General features: G+C 36.8%; 1 protein-coding gene across 1 annotated transcript in view; it reads left to right on the top strand.

Annotated features, from left to right (window-relative positions):
* Nucleotides 1–17,369, top strand: part of CAP (Cbl-associated protein) — a 413,875-nt gene that overhangs the window by 29,025 nt on the left and 367,481 nt on the right. The gene's annotated exons all lie outside the window — the stretch shown is intronic.

Below are 17,369 nucleotides of genomic sequence, written 5' to 3'. Positions count from 1 at the left end.
ACCTAAGTTCATCAGTTTTCAATATGGTATAGCCATAAGATTTGTTTTCTTATATCTCAGAATATACGATTTGTACAAAGCGATAAGTATGCTCCAAAGTCCTTCCTTTGAGTTTCACTTCACAGATATTAATACATAGTAACCTATTAACGAATTTTATTTAACATTTTTATTTCACATGTCTGTTGTAAATTTCATATATACAATATATATATATATAGTTATTGATTATATATATTATATAGTTGAATGATGCATCGAACCATATATATTATAGAGTTATTGATATACATGTACAGAAAAGACCGTTAGCGGCAGCGCTATAATCGCTATAATCGTAATTATCATTAGAGTCACACCATACAGTTATCTATATACATATTACTGTATCTAAGTATCTGATCTTTCTATTTTCATTTCCTGTTCTTCATCCGTATGTATTAGACGTCGTTAAATACATTTCAGAGTTTATTGTACAAAAACGTACATCACTTTTTACTGCATCAGGCAATGGATATAATTTTTAACTTTTACAGTGCATTGATTTTAAGTCAAACGCCAACGATCGATTGATTTTTTGTCTACACCTACGCGATGGAAACGTGGAAAAATCTGCACATCTTTTGTTCTATCTCCTCCTCTGCTTTCACAGTTAAAACTATTCCGTCGCGTTTCAATTTTTTTAAATGTAACTGGTGTCCGATATTAAGCGCCGTCCAACATTATGGACAACTCCCCCTAAATGATGTCAAGTGTACATCTTTGTTGTGCTTGCGAATCATGATTACTTGAGTTACCTTCTAGCTTTTTTTTTCTTTCTTTATACGTAGGGAAATCCTCGTGGACACCCCGCCGCTCCGGAAAGCGGCGGGGTAGTGTCAGACTTTACCGACTAGAACCCCACGGTGGTCCGCCTGATGCTCAATGGGGATGCCCCGGGACCTTTTTCGAATTACTGTTGGAACACTCCTGCGTCTTCTCCCGTCTGAGGGAGTCGTTCCTAAGTTAGTTTGGACATTGGAAGGAACCACCCCTCTCAACGTTATCTCTGGGCCGTCGTGCAAGTTTGAGGAGATCCCAGATCCTCCTCGGCTTGTCGGCCCCTATGATGACCTAGGGCGACGCAGGGCCCCCCTCCGACGCGGAACCCTACAAGGTTGTGACGTTCTCAGCCTCTCCCGTTCTGTTCGCTCCTTTACGAGCATCACTCAGCATCGTTTTTATAACTGACATGAGGTCCAATCTTTGGCCAATCGCTAGTCGCGGCATACGACGGGGGGCCTCCCACGCCGCAAAAAACCCGAGCGTATGCAGGGCCGTGTCCTCGCACTCTCCGCAGTGGTGACAGGTGTTCGTCACCTCTCTTCCGATTTTCTGCAGGTGTTCCCCGAATACTCCATGTCCTGCGAGCGCCTGCGTCATCCGGAAGGATAGCGGAAGCCCTCCGCGGTCATTCCAAAAAATTCGGTAAGTGCCGCCGAAAGGCGACAGTGCCTTACCTTATACATGTGTTCCATCCTTGCCTGTAGAAAAAAAATTTTTTTTTTTTTTTTTTGACGTGGAGGAAATCTTCATAGACACCTTACCACCCTGGGAAGGGACGGCGAAACCACAGGGCGGCAGAAGTGCCGGATTCTTACCGGCTAAAACCTCCACGGACGGGGGGGGGGTTAGATTCAGTACGAGGTCGATTCGTCGAAGCCCCTGTGTGCTTAATAACACCCCAACAAGCACACTTTGCCAAGCACTCCTCAGAAAGTACACCCACAACAGCGCAAGGGAGGGCGGGGCTGGGTGCTTTGCCTGTTGTATATTACTTTAGAGAGATTTTGGCTTTTCCATCCTTTTGCAAATATATTTTGCAAACCGAGGATTCGAACTCGTGATATGCGTCGTCTTCGATTGTTGGCCTTAACGAGCATAGCCAGCCGCCCCGCCGAGCTTCTAGCTATTTGGGAAGTATTTAATTCGTATAGCTCGACGAAACTGGCCCAAGCGATAGGTGTCAAAGCGTGGTAAACAAACCAGACTGATGCTCAAGAACAGTCACAATACGAGCCGAAATACAAATACCTATGATATAGTCAGTTTTACGCGACACTGCTGTTGTGGAAGTAAACTCTAATCCTTTTTCCTTTTATGGATATGATAAATATATTATATTTTGTAATAGATGACGGTTTCAAAATTATATTTCATGAATAAACTATACTTGAATAGAAATTCAAGAGTCTTCATATGTGATTTTATCCTAAGCAAAGTAATGATACTACGCCTAAAAATAAATAGCATATTATAAACAAAAAAATTCAATTGTAAGAAATGTTCACCTTGAATCAATATCTAATAAGAAAATACTTGCAACTCTAAAAAGCCTCCATGGTACGATATTTCCTAAAACACTCTGGCAGATGTAAAGCCATCCGTTCACGACCGTGGCTCGTGATATTCGTGTTTGGGCCAAAATCTTCATCACGAGTCAGACACGTTAAAGCACGGGAAGGGGTTAATGTGACATAATATATCATAGTAAGTATTCTTATTGCTTTAGAAGAAAGTTCCTTAATGAATTTACCGTTTATTAAATCAAAATTGAGGATGTTTGAAGCGATATTTAATCATTAAATTGAAACATATTATGGAATCATGTTTTTTTCTAAGAGACTTCATAGCTCATAATAATTTAGTTATATATATAACTTAGTAACTTTAATAGTATAGTATAATATTATATAGTATATAATATATATACTAGCATATATATAACGTATATTTAGTTATTGTATATATATAATTAAGTTAAAAAATACACTAAACTCCTCCAGAAACCATTTTTAGTATTAACGTTATGAAGAAGTTTTATAATTTTTAATACGTAGGAAAACAAAAATGTTTAATACGTAAATTTTGACACATATTTTGCTCATTTTCTAGTAATTCATTAGAAAGACCTCAAGGCTCCCTACTCGAGGAAACGATCAGTTCATCTGCTAATGGAACGTATCAAATATAGGAGTGCCGCCCAATAGAGGGACAGGACGCGATATTTAATCCATTTGTGTCTATAAACGTAAAGCAGCATTCATCGCTGTAACTATGCTTGTGCACATGTTAAACATTGCATCCATTTGTTGAGTTGCTAAGAGAGTAACAGATTTTAAAAAATTTCAATTTTTAGACATTTTTAAAAAATAACTAAAAATGTCTTCTTTCTTAAGCATCGTAGTTATCCAATAAAATTACACTATTTAACAGAAACAACGTCGTAACTTCAGATAGCAAATACTTTGGTTCCATTCTTTAAGCGTTATTTTGAAAACTATGAATTTGCACGAATATCGGCTCTGTGGTTATGCATTTTCTAGCAACAATCTTTCGAAAAATCTATGTTATGTATTTAAAGATGAAAAGATTCTACGAATGAAGGAAAAGGAAATGGGAAAAAAGCCAAGTTCTTATTTCGTATTTTTATAGATTATTTCTTTAAGAGAAAGAGAGTGAAAAATGTGTTAAAGAATAGAAGAAGAATTTTGAAAGTAGATTTAAAAAGATAAGCAGACCAAATAATATAAAATCAGTGCGCTGAAATCGGAAAATATAAACAAAGAAGCTGTCTGCGTAGTTTGCTTAGGGATCATCGATTAATATTGGGTTCAATGGTCACGATAGAATGACTTCTCGAGATTTGTGTCGACGTTTTTGAGTCTTTTCGGTGACTATATTTATGATCGTTGTAAATCATTTTGAAGCTGCCCTGCGTTACCTATTTTCGCTATGTCCGATATTAGGTGCCATTCTATGTTCTTTTAAAATCAATAACCAACGTTTAATGTTAATTTAATCTAAATATTATGACAATTTTATTTATCTTATTTCTTTACTTTGATTTCTACTGTAGTTGACCTGTAATTAATGCAAAATAAACAAAAACAAGACATTATTTCTTTTGTGTATCTAAGGAAAACCATAAGTGTCCACTAATAGGGAAACTCCCCCTAGACATATTTCATTGCTCCCAACAATGTCCAAAAAACCTATAAAAAGTTGTGAAGTTCCTGAAAAAAGTACTTTAAAACGGGGTGTGAAAGATAATCACTGAAAGGAGTTTAATTCCATCGGATCAATTTGGTTTCAGGAATAAATACGCCACGAAAAAGTACATAAGGTAACAAACAAGATCATCGATGCACTGGAGCTGAAACAGTACTGCACTATCCTATTTTTGGACGTTGAAAAGCTATTTGACAAAGTATGATGTGGCAGACTTCTTGACAGAATTAAACAAAACTTCCCTATCGAGATTTTTCTGTTTGTTAAATTATACTTTGAAAATAGAATATTCTTTGCTGAATATCGGACACTCTTTCAGATTTACATACCGTCAGTGCTGGCGATACTCAAGGTTATGTTTTCATAACTACATCGTATACTCTGTATGTATACAGCCGATATACTGGCCAGCTCTAAAAATACTTTATTTTAACGTTCGCGGATGATACTGTAATTCTAGCCACCGAGCTAAGGTTGTATCAACATTATTGCAGCAACACGTACGATTGCTGGGACACTGGTTAAATCGGTGAAAAGAGGGTATACTGGCAGATGTAATCACATCGCTTAAGCGTTAAGGAATATATCCTCCCACTTACATACCTCCCACTTACAAAGAATTTTAGGCATGAAAATAACACGATATAAAATGGATAAAATCCATAAATGTATATAAAAGAAATCATATGAAATGATTTATTAAATATAATATTATTATATATACAAGTTTGTATGTTTATTTGAAAAGCTTCAATTAACTTTTCAAATTGCAAACAAAGTTAACGTGTACAATGTTAGGAATTCTTATTTAGAAACAAAAGTTATATGATGCGTTAATTTTTTTGTTTGCTATTTAAGTTTCTTTTTCAACGTGTACACAAACGTGTGATCATCTTTCAACCTTTTCGGTACGGTTGAATTTTGGGCAGTTTCTCTATACGGTAGAGTTTGGCGTGAATTACGTGTAAACGATATAGCACTACAATGTGTGACAGATAATGCTGTTCTCTATGCAACAACATTGGCATGAAGTTTTTGATAATTAAAGTATAATTTTTCTTCAAGATATTAGACTTTAACTTTAATAATTTACTTTAATAATTAATAAAACAATTGAGTGTGATATATTTTAAAGCACGGCACGGCACATAGACCCACGCCACAATTTTCACACTCATAGCGCGATAGTGTTTTTCAAATTGCTCTTCGTTTTCTCTTCTGAAGCGACATTTTCTGGTTGAACATTCTAAAAAAATTATAAGGATACGGATCGGCATGTTAAAAAGAGCATCTAATAATGCTATGTCTATTTTAACGGAAAACAACAATTGATATCTGACACTGGCGTATCAGGAACAAAGACTATATATTCTACCTGTATGTTGTTAACATTGTTATAAAACGTTGCGAGGACAAGAAAAGTGTGAAGCAAGCCAAATGAAAAAGATGAATTAGTTCAAACGCTGAACGAATGAGTCGGTAGACTGAACCACTATAGTGGCGCGTCGTAATATAAGGTGACATCCGCGAAAGCCACTATAGTGGTGCATCGTACCTAAGTGGTTAAGGACATCCTATTGTAGATTTCTTGGCAATATATCGCATGTCATACGTCTTCTCACTTGTACTTTGATGGTAAACACTCACGATTGCGCAATTATCGTGTAGGCAATGTGTCACAGGAAATCAGAATTCTCAGAGAAATTGTCCACAGGAGCCTATGTCACGACCGGCTCACTTTAAAATCGGAGATAAAGATGTGGCGGCACTCGGCGACAATGTATATCGCTGAAGTGCCTAATGAACCATCAACATCCCAACGGTCCTTCCACCGAAGGTTCTAGAAGAAAGAGCACGTGGCAACGGCCGCGGACGCCTAGCAAATGCATGGATGGTGGGGGTGTTGAGGGATGACAGAGGAAAGTGGTCGGATCCGATCGAGGGTCAAAGAATCATAAGAGCTTCAGTCTAAAAAGGTCACGCTTAGAGCTCGGAGGTAGATTGTAAAACCAAGTGCTAGAAGAAAAATAAAGTTTCTTTTTTTTTTTTATTCTTTTTTGTTGTTCTTTTGTGTAATTTTACGTGACATTTTGGCGATCCTGCCAGGATAGTGAAAAGTGTTTGTTCGGAAACCAAAAGACATTCATCATCTACGGAAGATAGAATTATTTGGGACTACGGTCATCCGCAACAACAAAGTAACTATCACGAACCGAGCGAAGTGACAATAAAAGTGAAATCAGCGCAATAATGTCTAAGGCAAACGAATCTCAAACTTCAACCTCAACTGACCCAATGTTGCGAGCAATATGGGACAGTATTCAAAAACAGAACGAGAATATTGCCCTTTTACGAGAGGAAATGTTACGTTTGTCTATGCAAAATGACGAAGAGAACAGACACAGGGCAGCAGAAATCGAGAATCTCGGGAAAACCGTCGCAGCGCTACAGACTGGGTTCGGATCCCCTGCGACCGATGACTTTGCTTCCATTATCACCGAAGACAATGAAAGTGCATCGACAGCAATCAATCGCACCGGGAATATGGCAAAAGCACGCAAACTGTCAGGGTTAGCAGCTCCAGACATTCCACCTGTTCACCTCAACATCGAACAACCCGAGGTGGAAGAAAGAGGCTATTTTCCGCCCGCTTCTCCCACTCTACGAGCTAAGGATGCAATACGCTACATCCCAACGCTCAACGGAGATGATGATGTAGGAGTTGAAGACTTCATCAAAGAAGTGAGAAGTATGAAGGATCGCTGTATGGAGCAAGATCTGTTGCTAAAAGCAATAAAAGTGGAAAAAATCGTGGGGAAAGCAGCCCAAAGTATTCGCAACATTCCTATTGAGTGTTACAGTGATCTGTACGACGCACTAAGAAATAACTTAGCAGCACAAGTGACTTCGGATGAGTACCAAGAACAATTACGAGAGTTGAGACAAGGGCGCGAGGAATCAGTGCAAAGTTTTAATATTCGGTTTAGAAGAATACTCAACCGTTTGCTGTACGCAGTAACTAATGAGTACCCACAACCACTGACACGTAAAATTATGACCGAAGAAATCACGAAGAAGACTGTTCGTGTGTACCTAAAGGGACTCAGACGCGACATAGGGCGAATATTATTAAGCAGTGAACCCTTGAATCTTTCGGAAGCTGAAAAAAAGGCAGCCGATGTAGAACGCTACTTGCGAGAAGAACGACAACCTAATTGGTCATGTAATCGCTTACCTTCCGCTAGTAATCGCGCAAACAACCAGCCGATGCAGGTAAGACGACCTAATGTACCATCAAGATCGCCTAACACGCCAGCAGCTCAGAAACCTGCTACATTTAACCAAATAGAAAATAGACCACCTGCTGAACGCGCGCAGATGAAGTGCTTTAAGTGCGGAAAGCTGGGACATATTGCCAACAAGTGTCAAAATTTTCTACTACCGAGCCAGCGCGATCGGCCACCCGCAAGGATTCAGGCAGTCCAGGAAAGGGGCGAAATACAAGAAACAACATCGAACCAGCAGATGGACGAACCGTACGAGACATACGAGTCAACATCGCCACGGGAAGACTACTCGCAATACCTTTGTCAACCCGAACCGAAGAGCGAGTATTTCTGGTCGACACAGGAGCAGGGATAAACCTGGTGAAACGTAACAAAACTGTCAACGCGATACAAATAGGGCCTAAACAAAAATTTTCTATGGGACGAGACAAATACGAAACTAACGAATACGTAACGAAACGAATTTTTGGACAAAATCACATTTTTCACATAGTACCGAACAACTTCCCTATTATCGAAGATGGAATCATTGGGCTACCATGTTTAGAGAAGTATAACTATTCAATATCCAATGACAAAATCCGACTAAACGACAAAACCATTTTATTTCAGAAACCAATACACTTAACTCCTGGAGAAAACAGAGTTCAAACAATCTATCTGGAAGGCAAACCAACTAAAGTATGTTTTATCAACACTGGTGAGCAAAACATTGAAATTTCTAGCAATATTCAAAATTCTCATGACTTTTCCAACGTATCAAAACTAAAAAGCCTAGTGAGAACAGATCACATTGAAAAACCAATCCGTGAATCCATCGAAAAGATTATTCTCCATTATATTGACATCTTTAATTTAGAAACCGATCTTTTGCCCTGTACTAATTTAACTCAGCACACAATTTCGTTAACTAAAGACAAAATTATTAACACACGATCGTATAGACCACCGGAATGTCACCGTGACGAGATTTCGCGACAAATAGGAGACATGCTGAAGAAAAATATTATAGAAGAATCCGAATCTCCTTATAACTCTCCGGTATGGGTAGTTCCAAAAAAATTAGACGCCTCAGGAAAACAGAAATGGAGGATAGTTATCGATTTCAGGAAACTAAATGAACTCACAGAACAAGACGCTTACCCTTTACCCGATATAGACGACATTTTAACACAACTAGGAAACGCAAAATTCTTTTCGGCACTTGATTTATCCTCAGGATTCCACCAAATTCCAATGAACGAGAAATCTAAAAAATACACCGCTTTTTCGACACCGCAAGGGCATTTTCAGTTCAATCGAATGCCATTCGGACTTAAAAACGCACCCGCTACCTTTCAAAGATTAATGGACAGAGCCTTGACTGGACTTGTAGGAAAATACTGCTTTGTTTATTTGGACGACATAGTGATATTCGGAAAAACGATTCAAGAACATAACGAAAACCTCGCGATAGTATTTCAGAGACTCAGAGAATTAGGACTTAAATTGCAACCGGACAAATGTGAATTCGTAAAACCGGAACTAGAATACTTAGGCCATGTAGTTTCATCCGAAGGAGTTAAACCAAACCCCAAGAAATTAGACGCTGTAAAAAACTTTCGATTACCCCGCAATGCCACGGACGTGAAATCATTCTTAGGTTTAGCAGGTTATTACCGCAAATTCATTCGAAACTTTTCCAAAATCGCGAAAAGCCTTACAGACTTAACAAAAAAGGACACACCATTTCATTGGACTGACAAACACCAGACTAGCTTTGATACTTTAAAAGACAAACTCTGTAATTTCCCAATATTAGCTTATCCAGACTTTAACAAAATCTTTACCCTAACTACCGACGCAAGTAACGAAGGACTAGGAGCAATACTGTCACAGGACGGTCATCCTTGTTGTTACATTTCAAGAACACTGAATCCACCCGAACGAAACTATACCACGACAGAAAAAGAGCTTTTAGCCATCGTATGGGCCGTGAAAAGATTAAGACAATACTTGTTAGGACGACGCTTCATTATTCGAACCGACCACCAAGCTCTTAAGTGGTTGCACAATTGCAAAGACCCTTCTAGCAGACTGATTCGTTGGAGACTTAAACTCGAAGAATATGACTATGAAATCGAATATACAAAAGGTAAAGATAACACAGCTGCAGATGCTTTATCCAGAGTTCACGCGGTAACTCGCGACGAAGTAGTTAACCTCGACCTAGTAATTGATCACACTAATTCATTCAACGCATGGAAATACAACAACGAAAATCCGAAACTCTTAGAAATTAAACCGAATGACCAAACATTTTACCAGTTAACTCGAAACGACTTAGGAGAATACGACGAGACACTTTGGATCAGAAGACTTTACAAAATTCTTAAAGATACAACAAAAATCGGCATAGGAAATAACGATTTCACTGAATTAGAGAAAACGCAGATTAAACTCATGCTAATATATTTTAACGACACGTACAAGAAAATTACTTATGCACCTAATCCCATCTTAAAACTAGATGAAAACGAAATACTACAAGCAATAAAGGAAAACCATAACGACACCGTAGGACATTTAGGGATACAAAAAACGTATCAACGGATCAAGGATAAATTCAAAATTTCCGGACTTTTAGAAAGAGTAGAAAACTTTGTGAAAACATGCGACACATGTCAAAAGGAGAAACTAACACGTATCAGGCCCAAAGAATCCCCACAAATCTCAGACACGCCACTTAACCCTAACGACAAAATCGCTATGGACATCATAGGACCGATGACGAAAACCAAACGCGGAAACCAATACATACTTTCAATTCACGACGAACTTACGAAATATCTGATACTAGTTCCCCTTAAAACGCAACGAACTGAATCCATAATTAATGCGCTCATTGAACACTATATTTACATATTTTCGGCACCAAAAACGATCCTAACAGACCAGGGACAAAATTTTGTTAGCGATTTAATGACGAAATTTGAAGAAGCTTTTAAAATCAAACACATCAAAACAACTTCATTTCACCCACAGAGTAACGGATCTCTCGAAAGAACGCATGCCTCAGTTAAAGATTTAATTCGTACTGCATTACACGACAATGACAAAGAATGGGACGAAGTACTTAATTTCATTTGTTTAGGGTACAACACCGCGAAACATGAAGGAACAGGATTCTCTCCCTTTGAATTGACCTTTGGGCGAAAAGCTAACTTACCTTCCGCAATATCCAAATTCCCCACACTTACCTATGATGATATGTACTCACTTTGGCAAAAACAGTTGAATAAATATTGGGAAACAGCTCACAAAACGCTTATTCAGAATAAGCAACGATACAAGCGAGACCAAGAAAGAAAGATTGTTAAAACTCAGACCGTGTTTAGAAAAGGAGACTTTGTTTTAATTCACAACGACCATAAAAGAGATAAGTTGGACATTGAATGGTTAGGACCTTACAGGATTAACGATGTGAAAACTCCTTATTACATTATTTCTATCGACAATGCTAAGAAAAAGATACATGGTAACCGACTGAAAGCGTACTTTTTTCAGGATAATGCTGACCCTAGCACTAGTAATAATACCCTTAATTAGATGCCTTAAATTCACGGGATAGGAATTACGCTTTGTAAACAAACCCAACCAATTCACGATCGAAAACTACAACATGATTACGCTTCTGAAATTATTAGCTTCCCGAACACTAACAAATATTGTAAAATTGCTATATTTAAGATTAACGAAATAACTTTTGTACCATTACATGAAGAAAACCAATTCATAGTGATCCCTGAAAAAAAAAGGGCGTAAACATATCCTTCGATCTACATTTAAATAATTCCATTCTACTAAGATCTTAGAGGACCAAGATCAATCTAACCAGGGGGGTATGTCACGACCGGCTCACTTTAAAATCGGAGATAAAGATGTGGCGGCACTCGGCGACAATGTATATCGCTGAAGTGCCTAATGAACCATCAACATCCCAACGGTCCTTCCACCGAAGGTTCTAGAAGAAAGAGCACGTGGCAACGGCCGCGGACGCCTAGCAAATGCATGGATGGTGGGGGTGTTGAGGGATGACAGAGGAAAGTGGTCGGATCCGATCGAGGGTCAAAGAATCATAAGAGCTTCAGTCTAAAAAGGTCACGCTTAGAGCTCGGAGGTAGATTGTAAAACCAAGTGCTAGAAGAAAAATAAAGTTTCTTTTTTTTTTTTATTCTTTTTTGTTGTTCTTTTGTGTAATTTTACGTGACACCTACTTCGATTTACTTATAGATTATTATCTTATAGATTTCGTAAAACGAATTATGCTTGCCTGCGACGTTATGAAAAGTAACAATTAATATATAATTTCAGATGAAAAACTTGTCATTAATAAATTATAAGTTTAAGTATCTTTAAATTTATCCGTAAATATTGGGTTGGCAATTAAATGATTGCGGATTTTGTCAATGCCACCTAATGACAAAATCCGCAATCACTTAGTTGCCAACCCACTATATGAATTGCTTAATCCTCCTCCTAATAGTTTGAGGTTAGAAATTCTACTGTGCTTAAGTGACTATTGCTATTTATTGCTGTAACACCGTATCAGATGGAAATATTATAATAATCTAACATCGAGGAATTGGAACTGAAGCTACGTTTTAAATTAATCTCACACGAATACAATCAGTTTTCTATACAAATTCGTAATATCAATATCCGTTAATACAAATATCAAGTGTTTCATGATCGAAGACATTCGAGGTTGTAAAAATATCGAATTGCACGTAATATGCAAAGAAACATATAAAATATCTGAGGTGATCGTCGGCGAAGGTGCCCACAAGAAATACTCTTGATTTTCGACAATAACGTTTATTAAACTCTTGATAAGAAGAGAGACTAGACAGAATAAAAAGGAGATACGTGAGATGGATTCTAGGCTTAGACACAACAACGCCGAATTACATTTTGAGAGAGGAGTGCGAGAGAGAGGAAATAAGAGAAAAGGCACTGAAAAGAGCAGTAAGGTACGAGGAGAAAGCCTTAGAATCGAAGAAGGAATTAGTAAAGGAGTGCATAAAGGAGAGAGAAAGGAATTGGGGAAAGCGCCAAGAAGGGAAAAGAGCAAGGAAAAGAAAGATGAGGTTAGAGGAGGCGAGAGAGGGAAGGACACAAATGGTGGCAGGAGATGGACAAGAAAGGATGACAGCAAACCAAATCATAGAAGAAAGAGGGAAGAGAGAAACGGAGGAGAGGGAGAAAAGAATAAGGGAATCTAAATACAATAGATATTAGAGAAACATAACAAAAGAAGGGCTGCCAAAGTATCTAGAAGGAAAGATGAAATGGAAGGACAGAAGTATGGTAGCAAGATTTAGATGTGGTAACGAAACCAGGGCAAGGGAACACTGGAAAGAGGAAGGAGAAAGAGGATGCAGATTATGCAAAAAAGGAGAGGAGGACTTGAAACGCATATTAGAGGAATGTGAAATAACAGGAGGAGCAAGGAACATGGTAGAAACGCTAAATGAGACTGGAGAAGGACTGGCAGAACTGAAAGCGATAATAGAGAAGTGAAGAGTAGCAGAAGAGGCGGAGGAACGGCTGGGAGGGAGCACAGCAAGGAAGCAAAAGCCAAAGACGGAAAGAGCACTAAACTAATAAAATTAAACTCTTAACAATTAACAACAAATAACGATTAACCACGATTAACGATTGTGGCGGCACGTGTCAAGGAACTTTCCAACGGCTTCGCGATACAAAGCGCTACGCCGTCAAAGCGCAACACCGACGTGCCCAATGTGCCATCGATATCTTCGCGCTTCTTCCGTCGAATTCTCGGAAGAGCATACACGCGCCAGCCGCTGCGGCGCATCTAATGAACGCACGCTAGTGGGGATATCGATGGGCAACGAAGGGAAGAATCCGTTCGATCTGGAACAAAAAGGACATTCTACCCCGAGCCGCGAAGCGCGAATTGTGAAGAGAAACGAGTCGGCTATTTTTGAGAGATCGGTCGATCGTCGCTGTTGTTAATCGTCGTCAAGCGTCAACCGTAGTTAATTGTTAATTGTCATTCAACCGTTGTTAATCGTTCATTGTTATCGAGTGATAGAGTCTAATAAACTTTATTGGTTGTTGAGCATATTTGCGTGTACCTTCAATACCTATTACGACCTATCCACCTCACGATTAACAACGGTTAACGATTAACAACGATTAATAACAAATAACGATTAACACTGAATTATCAAGAGTCAATAACCCACTTCTCTAATTGTGTTTGCTTCGCTTAACCTTTCGTACTTCGCAGCTCGGGGCAGAATGAATCTTTTGGTTCAAAACCAAACAGATTCTTTTCTTTGTTGCCCCTCGATATTCCCACTACGCGCGCGTTTATTAGAAGTCCGCGACGGTTGCCGCGTATGCATTCTTCCGAATATTCGGCGAAAGAACCGTAGGGATGTCGATGTACATTAGGCCTGTCGGCCTTACGCTTTGAAGTAATAGCGTTTTGTGTCGCCAAGCCGTTGGAAATTTCCGTGGTCGAGTGCCGCCACATATCCAAAGTGAAATGTAATTTAAGTCGCATTTGTTAAAATATAATATTGCATAAAGATCAACAGTCCATTCGTAATTCCGCGTTAATTTATTAATTGAACTAGTACTATATTGTGTTGATATTACTATAATGCTTCAAAGTACACGATGTAGTATAAAAGGACAATTGCAAGATCTTTTTCCTACAATTGCAATTAACGATACAAAGTATCGCGCGCTTTTCTTCGACTTGGCAACTAAGTGATTGCGGATTTTATCATTAGGTGGTAACGACAAAATCCTGCAATCACTTAGTTGCCAACTCGATAGTATTGAAATGCTTCTTTTTGAGATTGCTTCGGTAGGGAAGCTCTTGTTTCCGAGCGCTCTCGCTCTACAGAAGATTTATGCCTTTTGTATTATTGCAATGTTTCTTTTTCATGTTCTCGTTTAGGATGCATGAAAAAGTCAAATAATAAATTTCCAAATCAGCTTATTGAAACATTCTTCGGTTTACGGTTTAATCTAAATAATTTTACCACAATTCGTTTCACCTTTCTCTGGTAAGTATTTAAAAAATTGACTATCTACGATTACTAAAAGTTTTATTTCTGTACCTCCGGAATCGCCATCGATATGCTGTTTTCTATTACTTATGACGATATTTTATTTGATGATGAACGAACATGTTGGATTGACAAATTCGGGATATTCTTCACTATTCTAATAAAGCTGAGCAAATCAATATACCATACAAAAAGTATCTTTTAATTAATAAGATGAATTACACTGACTAAGCAAATCACACTCTATTCTTTGTACTATTTCAGTATGAGGCACTATTCCAACTGGCAAAGCTTGCTTGCAATAGAACAAAAATCACGACTGTGTGTCGGCTTGAGAATATTAACAATAATATTCGTTTCCGTTTACTCGCTTAGCAATTAATAATATTAAGGTGTAATAATAAATAAATATACACACATATTAGATTGACAACTAAGTGATTGCGGATTTTGTCAATACCACCTAATGACAAATCCCGCAATTCGTAAAAGATAAATTAATCATTTCGCCAGCGATTAAAAATTATGGATCAATAATTACAGAATACACAGAAATATTCGTGAAATTTCTCTTCTTGACGTATTAATTGCTTTTGAAGACGAAATTTTCCTTCTCGGTTTTGCCCACAACATACATAATGTACATTAAATCGTTTTCTCTTCCTTTGTTGCTCTATTTCTTCCTCCTCTTCTTCATCCGGAAGTATCACTATCATAGCTAACTGTAAGTCTTCAATTAAAAATGGCGTTTTGTTGTATGTTCTTTTACAATGTTTGATTTCCAACTGAGTGACACATTTATCTCGAGCACGTTCCGGACGATCGTGCAGAAATATTAACGCATAAACGCCCGGTCACGGAACGGACGCGGCACGGTTGTGTATAAATCGACCTTAATTCTGCTTAGGCGACACCGGAAGTAAGAACAAGTTACGCGTCACGAAATCACGATACGTCGGATGCGTCGACACACCTCGATTGTCGACGTAGCGCGACATTGAGAGATTGGCGAAATAAATTCTTATTTCTTATTCTGTTTGCAAAATGATACTTTGAACATAATTTTTTATTGGATAAAAGTCAATTATGTTAAACATCTTAATATATAATGTACCTTGTAATATATAATAATAATGTATCTTTACATCTTAGATTAATTTTTACATTAATTTTTATACTCGTATGTATGATTTAATAGACATTTAAAACATCTTTTCAAATGATTAATATTCTTTCGTATATTGCAAATTTTATAATCGTTGTTGTATAGTTATTGGATAATTGTACAATTTCGTTATATACAGGAACGTAGCATAATTAGAAATATTTAATAAAAGTTCGTGCAATTAATTTTTTGGTTAAAGGTTTATTAAAACCAAAGCAGGAATTCTTACATTTTCCTTTGGTGTAGATGATTATAATATTTCCTTTAGATAAAGGAAGAATGTATTTGAAAAACTATGATAAAAATTTTCAATACAATAATTTATTGAATACATAATAAAGGATATTATATATAATTATACATAATTAATAAGTCAACAGATACTATCAATGTCATTGATTCTTTTGGAAAGTATTTGTACTAGTAGTGTCTTTCATAAATTAGGTGATCATTTGTTTGATAATTTAAGGATGTACACCTGTTTCAGTTACAACAATAAAAGTTCCTTTTCAAATTAGTAATGAAATTATGACAAACAATGCTAGAAATTAAAAATATACGTGTACTTATATCTAACTGTTTATAAGAAGGTCGAATGCTTGCCAAATATTTTTTCAACACATTAAATACTGCATTTGTACAGTAAAAATGTTATTCGATGTAATTATTGTTATTATATCGATTAGCTTGAAAGGCAGTGCACGCATTATATCTAGTTTTATATTTCAGAGGTTGTGGTTACATATTGCTTTTATGTTCGGCGATGACGCCATTGTAATTCAACTGAAATAGATCCAAGAATATGTATTAGTCGGTCAGAATTCAGAACACCTACAGATCATTAAAGTGTTCCTGGAATATTTATTATCACACGTAAATACATTATTCATGAAATAGTTACTACTTCATAGCATTTTAACTAATGCCATTAAATCCATTCGTTAACTTTTTCGGTGTAGCTTCATATTGCAAAAATAATGCTTGGTCTTAATCGTTTTCTCTAGCATAAAGAGGAAATTAAAAAATAATATTTGTAATAAAAATACAAATATTATTTCGATAATCGGAGATTATGCAATAAAAAAAATGTTATACTATGTATAACTTTTTGTTAAAATTGAAAGTGTTAAAATGCAATTTTTGCATGTGTCTTAATACGGCCTCTATCTTTTTCAAATTCCTCGATTCTTTTTTCTTTATCTAACTAAAAGCAATTTTATAGCATAGTTACAAATTTTTCACGCTTCATGTAATAGTGATGAGTAGACTTTGGATTTTGATGCATTTGAAATGTAACTTATGGTGTTTTTTACTTGTGGCTTTCAAATATTAAGAATTGCGTTTCGTATGATGATATTCAAGATGTAAAATTTATGATATTATATTTGACAACTTAGCCGAGTTTTGTTTAATTATTATAGAATTACTCAATGTGGTAGTGACGCTAAAAACTGATACAAACAAACAACTATGCTTATACATTAGTAAACATTTAGTATGACTTTCCTTGTTGTATCTATATTTTTTCCATTTACAATAATTTACATACCATAATTTTCTGCTAATTATTGCTATATATTTATTTGAAATTAATACGAAATTCAATGTAAAAATATATATTTTCAAAGCAGAGTTCTCGTCATAATCTTTACTAGATAAATTAGTAGGCAGTAAAAATTAATAGGTGAAATTTACATAAAAATTAGCAATCTGATAATAACATAAAACGTGTTCTTTTAAAAGTTAAATTAACACTCCACTAATCTTCGAACAAGG

Source organism: Bombus flavifrons, chromosome 18, assembly GCF_040668555.2.
Source record: "Bombus flavifrons isolate JBK064 chromosome 18, iyBomFlav1_principal, whole genome shotgun sequence".
NCBI classification, from domain to species: domain Eukaryota; kingdom Metazoa; phylum Arthropoda; class Insecta; order Hymenoptera; family Apidae; genus Bombus; species Bombus flavifrons.
The sequence above is the reverse complement of the archived record's forward strand: the minus strand, read 5'-3'. Positions and strand labels throughout refer to the sequence as shown.